The following is a 6903-nucleotide window of genomic DNA, read 5'->3' on the forward strand; positions in this document are numbered from 1 at the left end:
AAATAAAAAATAAATAAATAAATAAATAAATAAATAAATAAATAAATAAATTGACCCATTTAATCGTGACAATTTCTACAGGTAGGTATTACCATTATCCCAGATTTTGTATATGAGGAAACTAAGTTTAGAAAACATAAATAATTTGTAAACCCTAACAGAGGTTGAAAGTGTTAAGTGTTAGATCTGGTACTTGTGTATACACTGCATGATGCCAAAATCCAGGTATGAAACTACTAACCTAGGTACAGTTTTTTTTTTTCTTTTTTTTGAGATGGAGTTTCGCTCTTGTTGCCCAGGCTAGAGTGCAATGGCGTGATCTCGGCTTGCTGCAACCTCTGCCTCCTGGGTTCGAGCGATTCTCCTGCCTCAGCTTCCTGAGTAGCCGGGATTACAGGTGCCTGCCACCATGCCAATTTTTTTTTTTTTTTTGAGACAGAGTTTCGCTCTTGTCACCCAGGCCAAAGCACAATGGGCTTGCCACAGCCTCCGCCTCCTGGATTCAAACTATTCTCCTGCCTTAGCCTCCCCAGTAGCTGCAATTACAGGCATGTGCCACCACGCCCAGCTAATTTTGTATTTTTAGTAGAGATGGGGTTTCTTCATGTTGGTCAAGCTGGTCTTGAACTCCCCACCCGGGTAATCTGCCCACTTCAGCCTCCCAAAGTGGTGGAATTACAGGCATGAGCCACTGTGCCAGGCCTAATTTTTGTATTTTTAGTAGAGACAGAGTTTCACCATGTTGGCCAGGCTGGTCTTCAACTCCTGACCTCTGGTGGTCTATCTGTCTGCCTCGGCTTCCCAAAGTGCTGGGATTACAGGCGTGAGCCACCGTGCCTGGCTGGTATGGTTTTATCTCAAGGATAATATTAATTGTGTAACTCTCAGATTTCCTTCCTTACATTCGGTATCATAAATACAGGCCAAGAAAATTCATTGAGCTGCACACTTATGACTTGTATATTTTTGTTTTGGTTATGCTTCAAAAAAAGGTTTATGTTTAAAAACAAAAGTTGTGACTTCAAGCCAAATTTGCATGAAATTAGAAGACTTAAATGGCAAGCATACATGTATTAGTCATATTCCTGATTACATGTTATGCCCTTATCCTTATTATACCTTTCTCATCTATTTTACTTTATATTATTTTCCATCTTTTGTGTATTTATCTTTGTGGACTGAAACTTAATGCCATTTGCAAATAAAGCAAAAAATAAATATTATGAATATATTTGATTTCACAATCCCCAACTGTAGGTAACATCTAACTATAGCAGTAATTACTCAAAATAGTAATAAAAATCACTCACATAATTCTAGATTATAGTCAAGCTTCTTGTAACTGAAGGAAAGTAAAGAACTGATCAGGTAGATTAGAGACACAGTCATCATATTTTGTTGATTCTTTCCTCAGACTGATCACTAACTCCTCACTCCTCCATTCTTACATCACTGCCATAGTTCAGGTCTTTATTATCTATTGCCTCGGTTACTGAGATTAAATCTGAATACTGTTGAGTTCCTATTAGCAAGTTTTGAATGATATTTCTCAAACATCAATGTAACGGGAATATTCTCACTTCCTTTTCACTTATATTTATACAATCCTTCCACAATGATAACTAATTTGAAATTTTCCCTTTGTTCAAATGGGAATAGTAAAAAAGGACTAATTACTGAATATTCCAGGTAGGACAATGTTCATTGCTATACTATAGGCAGTGAGAAAATAGTTTCTTTTCTCAAATGCTTCTAATGACTACCGGCAAGTAAAATTTTTCTATCTGTACAATAAATTCCTAAGTTATGTATCAGTTTGCTTCCTTACTTGTCTCATAAAAGTGCCGTTATCTTTCAACTTACTACTCACAACTACTTGGAAATCTTTGTCCCTCATTGACATATGTTCTTTTTCTAAAGAGGCTTTATTATACTACAGCCTTTCTCTCTATAAACCTTAATCTTGTTCTTCTTTTAGGTAACTTTCATGACACAATACTCTCCAAGTTCTCAAGCTTTTGTTTCAACTTTTAAGTAATATATACAGAATATATTCTTCTTGAAAAATTTTTGAAGATTTTAGATGTAATTACTTCTCAACTGCCTACCACTCAGTATTCAGTTTAAGTTTGATCCTTCCTGACTCTCCCTCCCTGTATTTTGTTTATTTATTTATATATTTATTTATTATTTTTTGAAACGGAGTCTTGCTGTGTTGCCCAGGCTGGAGTGCAGTGGTGCAATCTTGGCTCACTGCAACCTCCACCTCCCGAGTTCAAGCAATTCTCCTGCCTCAGTCTCCTGAGTAGCTGGGATTACAGGCACGCACCACCAAGCCCGGCTAATTTTTGCATTTTTAGTAGAGATGGGGTTTCACCATGTTGGCCAGGCTGGTCTTGAACTCCTGACCTCAAGTGATCCACCCGCCTTGGCCTCCCAATGTGCTGAGACTATAGGCATGAGCCACTGTGCCCGGCTCCTCCTGGCATTTTAAAAACAATACTTCTATATGTCTAGCCACAGAAAGTATAACGTAATTAAGTTTCTTATACATAAACTAAACATATTGTTTTGCAACTTCTTTCACTTATTGTTTTTGAGAGCAATTTACGTTGATGAATACAGATTTAATTCTTCCTTTGATTTTTTTTTAAATTTTTTGAGACCAAGTCTCGTTCTGTTGCCCAGGCTGGAGTGCAGTGGTGCGATCTCGGCTCACCGCAACCTTGGCCTCCCAGGTTCAAGCGATTCTCATGCTTCAGCCTCCCACCTCCCAAAGTGCTGGGATTACAGGTGTGAGATACGGCACCCGGACTAGTTCTTCTTTTAAAATTGTTATGTGGAAGTGGGCAAATTACTTAACTATTGATCTGTTTTCCACCATTGTTTTGCTGGTCTGTTCTTTGAGGCTTCACTAAATTGTATAAGGATAAGTATCTCTTTCAAAGCTAAGTCTCCAATTTTTTGCTATGTTTTTTCAAAAAGCCTGTCTTCTGTTTCTCAATGTTTTATTACCTCTCTATGTTAACAATCCCCAAATCCCAATCCCCAAGGCCAAACTTAACCAAACTAAATCTCAATTCAAGGTACTCAGAAATACCTGTTCTGGGCTTCTTCCCTATCACTTGAAATGCATGAAGCCTACACTCGTGCACTGTCTAAACTTCAATAAGCCAAAAAAATTTTTTATGGAGAATGGCTTGAAGAACAGTAAACGTAGAGACAAGGAAGCATTTTAGTATGTGATTACTCTAACAGATCAAGACAGAATGACATGGGCCTGAAGAGAGACAACAATAATATGGATGGAGAGGGGAAACAGATTTGAGAGACTTTTCAAACAAAGAACTGATGGGCTCGGTGACCAACGTGGGGAAAGGGTCAAGATGACTCCAAGATATTTGGTTTGAGTAACTGGATATCTCTGAGTGTCATTCAGTAAAGCAGGGAATATTGGAGGGCATGATCATGAGTCTGGTCTTGAGCCAGAGGAGCCTACATGACATCAAGGTGAGGATCCATGAGCTGGCTGAATATGAAGAAAAGATCTGATTACAGATGGTAAGTGATAAATGAAAGCATGAGAGTGGAAGAAATTAACCTAAGTTGGCAGAGAGTAGAAACAGACTTAGGAAGAAAGAAATAAAAAAACGTATCAAACATAAATCCTTTACTTACCTTCTTCTCAACCTGGGTCTCCTTCCAAGCCTCTCCATTCTTATCAATGAGCCTCTCTTTGCTTAAATTTTTCCCACTCCTTTGGCTCCTATATTCAGTCACTGCATAGAGCAGTGGGTAAAACCATGGACTCTGGAGCCCTATTTCCTAGGATCAAAACCCTGCTCAACTACTTTCTGTGTAACCTCGAACCACTCTGCTTCAATGTTCCCACCTATCAACAGGAACTTATTTCATACGGTTGTTATGGAAAATAAATGATTTAATTTTTAAAGAGCTTAGAACAGTGTCTGGTATGTACCCTATAAGCATGTGTTAGATATACAAATAAAGCCTGTCAATTTTCTTTGTGAAATCCTTTATAGATGTCCTATTCTTATTCCCATTTAACACCAAACCAACTGAGCTGCCTAATATTTTATAGAGTACCACCTCATCACTGCACTAAATTGCTTCTTAAAAGGTCACTAATGACCTCTTCATAAAGAAATGAAATACTCTCCCCTCCCCCAAGTCTTCAGATGCTCTGCATGAATTGATCCAGTGGTCTCTCCTCAAAATTCCCTTCTCTTGATTTCTGGGCCTTCTTGCTTGCTGTAACCCTGCACTCCTACACTTTATTGCCTACCTCTGTTTCTGCTACTCTGCTTACTACTACTAGCTCCAATTCCTCTTTCTGCTTCATAAATGTAAGCATTACCCCCCCCAAATTTCCTTCTTTTTCAAAATTCTCTTCCTGATGCCAGCTATTCCCATGGCTTCCACTTCTATGCTGATAACTCAAACTTTTACCTCTAGCTACAATGGTTAGGCTGAGCTAAAGATTTGCATTTCCAACTCTATGCTGGACAGCTCTATGTGTCTATCGCATTAGACCTTTAATTCAACATGTCCAAAAAATGAATTCATAATCTACACTAAGCTCATGGCTTTATTTCTGATAATAGCATCACCATCCTTCAGCTCAGAGGTCTAAAACCTAAGAATTAGATTTGGTCCCTCTTGCTTCTTCAGCATTCAGTTAATTATGGAGTCTTGACATAATCATCTCTAGTATACTTGTCTTCTTACCAATGACACCATTTTAACTGTATTTCAGGAATTCTTTGCCTCTCACTAGGCTGATCCCATTGCCCCTTCAAAAGAATCTCCGATAAGAGTTCCTAGGTTTTAGCTAAAGAGTCTAAATGCAGTTAATAGAAAGTCCCTTCTCTATGGGCTTTCTACAGAACAAAATGATTTCCTGCAGTGCAAATCTGACCATATCAATCTTCTGTTCAGAACTCTTCAAAAAACTACCCATCTCCTTTAGGATTACACCATTCACCATCTGGACCTCAGTCGACTTTCCCAGTCTCATATCCATTCTGTGCATAGGAATCCCCCCATTTCCTCCTCTTCCCACACAAGTTATGCTCATTTCTCCACAGTATTGCAGCTGTTTTCCCTGAAAAACTCTTCAGCACTTTACTCTCTCCAAGTACAATTCAGACATCACTTTCTTTCTAAAGCCTTCTCAGCAACTGTCCCTTGAGCAATTAACACATATGTGACTGATACATACATATATATACACACACACATAGGAGTACTTATTTATTCAGATCTGGCTCCCAAACTTAATCCTGAAAACTGGAACAATATCTTGCGAATCTCCAGTGTCTGGCATAGCGCCAGTAATATAAAAGGTGCTGCGGCCAGTGGCCAAATAGGGGAAAACCCCAGCAAAAGGGTAACCTAGCACTCACAGCGATTCTCAAGTACTGGCACTGAATGCCTGGGCTTCAGCTGACTCCTGAGGCTCGTTTTATTAGGGCCTCACACCTCTGGTACTTCTTATAAGATGCCAGAGTCAGGCCCCCAAGCCAACTGCTGGGCCCTCAGCTGGGGTCCTAGGAGGCGGTCCCAGGGGCATCCTCAGGCTCCCCACTCCAGTCATAGGAAAGGGAAAGGGGCGGGGCGCAGCGTGGGCCGGGCCAAGGGCTCCTCAAGTCCCCAGGGGCCTAGGCCAGCCTCTCGACTCCCATCCCAGTGCAGGTCCCGGCTGATCCAGGGCCCCAGGGGGGTTCCATTTTGAGAGACCCCGCACCCCAGCCCGGCGCTCCGGCCGTCTCCGCACTTACAGACCCGGGGGAAGGCCGCCGTCAGGATCCGGCACCGCCAGGAGCTCCGGCCCCTCGGGGCTCCGGGAAGGGGGAGGGGCAGGGAACCCGAGCCAAAGGGGGACCCAACGGAACCGGAAGGGCAGCCCTGGCCGGACAAAGACAACTTCCAGGTCCCATGGTCCTCTCCGCCAATCGGAAGGCTCGGAGGACAACGGGGCCCCGAGAGGGAATTTCTGCGTTGTGGGCGGGGCGCAGACGCAGGGCGCCGTACTCTCGGCGCTAGCTTCACTGCCTACTACCTCGAGGTGCGGTAACCAGTTAGCGTCTGCGGCTCAGGCCCTGTGCTCCTCGCAGGGACCTGCTGCCCAGGACCCCAGTCTCAGCGGCTCTTCTGCAGCTGGGCCTAGACGCTCCGCTGCCTCCTTGGGCCTGAGGGGCTCCTCTGTACTTAAACTTTGGTAAGTCCTTCTCGCCTAGGGGTGTAGACTTGTCGCTCGCGAGCCCGAGGAGCAGAACGCTGTCCCCTCACTTTTGGATGTTTTTCAGGGATCTTGCCTGGGGGTTCTTCCGAGGGCAATCTCTTGCATTCCCATGGCTTCCGTTACCTACTTCATGCTGACCATTCACAACCCAGCCAGCTACATGGACGAGATCTCCAATTGATTGTTCTGATGTGAATGTACCTTTTAATTATCTCCAGTTCATCTCATCTCCTATCCAGACCGGAAAACTTGAGGATCCTTCTAGAGTTCTTTTCCTTGCCAATCCAGTTTACTGGTTTCTGCCCATTCTTTTCGTTTTTGGTGGTGGTGAGGGGCTTTTTATTGTGGTAAAAGATGCGTAATGTTTATTACTTTAATCATTTATAAAGTGTATAAAGCTCGATGGTCTTGAACTCTGGAGTTCAAGTGATCCGCCCTCCTCAGCCTCCCAAAGTGCTGAGATTACATGTGTGAGCCACTGCTCCCAGCCTTTCCTCTTTTTAATGTAGTTATTTACAACTATAAATTTCCCTTTGATCACTGCTTTCACTACAGCTCATAAGTTTTGTATGTTGTGTTATTTTCATTCATTTCTATGTATTTTCGAATGTCCCTTTTGATTTTTTTTTTTTTTTTTT

The 6903-nt window shown here is 42.2% G+C and overlaps 1 protein-coding gene across 4 annotated transcripts in view; it reads right to left on the reverse strand.

The window, feature by feature from the left end:
• ZBTB26 (zinc finger and BTB domain containing 26) overlaps positions 1-5954 on the reverse strand; it is a 13740-nt gene extending 7786 nt beyond the window's left edge. Inside the window, exon 1 of one of the 4 annotated variants that reach the window (XM_011965494.1) lies at positions 5806-5871. The gene's annotated coding sequence lies outside the window, so the exon portion shown is untranslated. Of the gene's footprint in view, positions 1-5426; positions 5631-5801 lie in introns of those variants that run through there. The other 3 variants (XM_011965491.1, XM_011965492.1, XM_011965493.1) reach the window with 3 other exon arrangements.
• Positions 5955-6903: the final 949 nt, after the last annotated feature.

The sequence above is a fragment of the Mandrillus leucophaeus genome, unplaced genomic scaffold, assembly GCF_000951045.1.
Source record: "Mandrillus leucophaeus isolate KB7577 unplaced genomic scaffold, Mleu.le_1.0 Scaffold729, whole genome shotgun sequence".
NCBI classification, from domain to species: Eukaryota; Metazoa; Chordata; class Mammalia; order Primates; family Cercopithecidae; genus Mandrillus; species Mandrillus leucophaeus.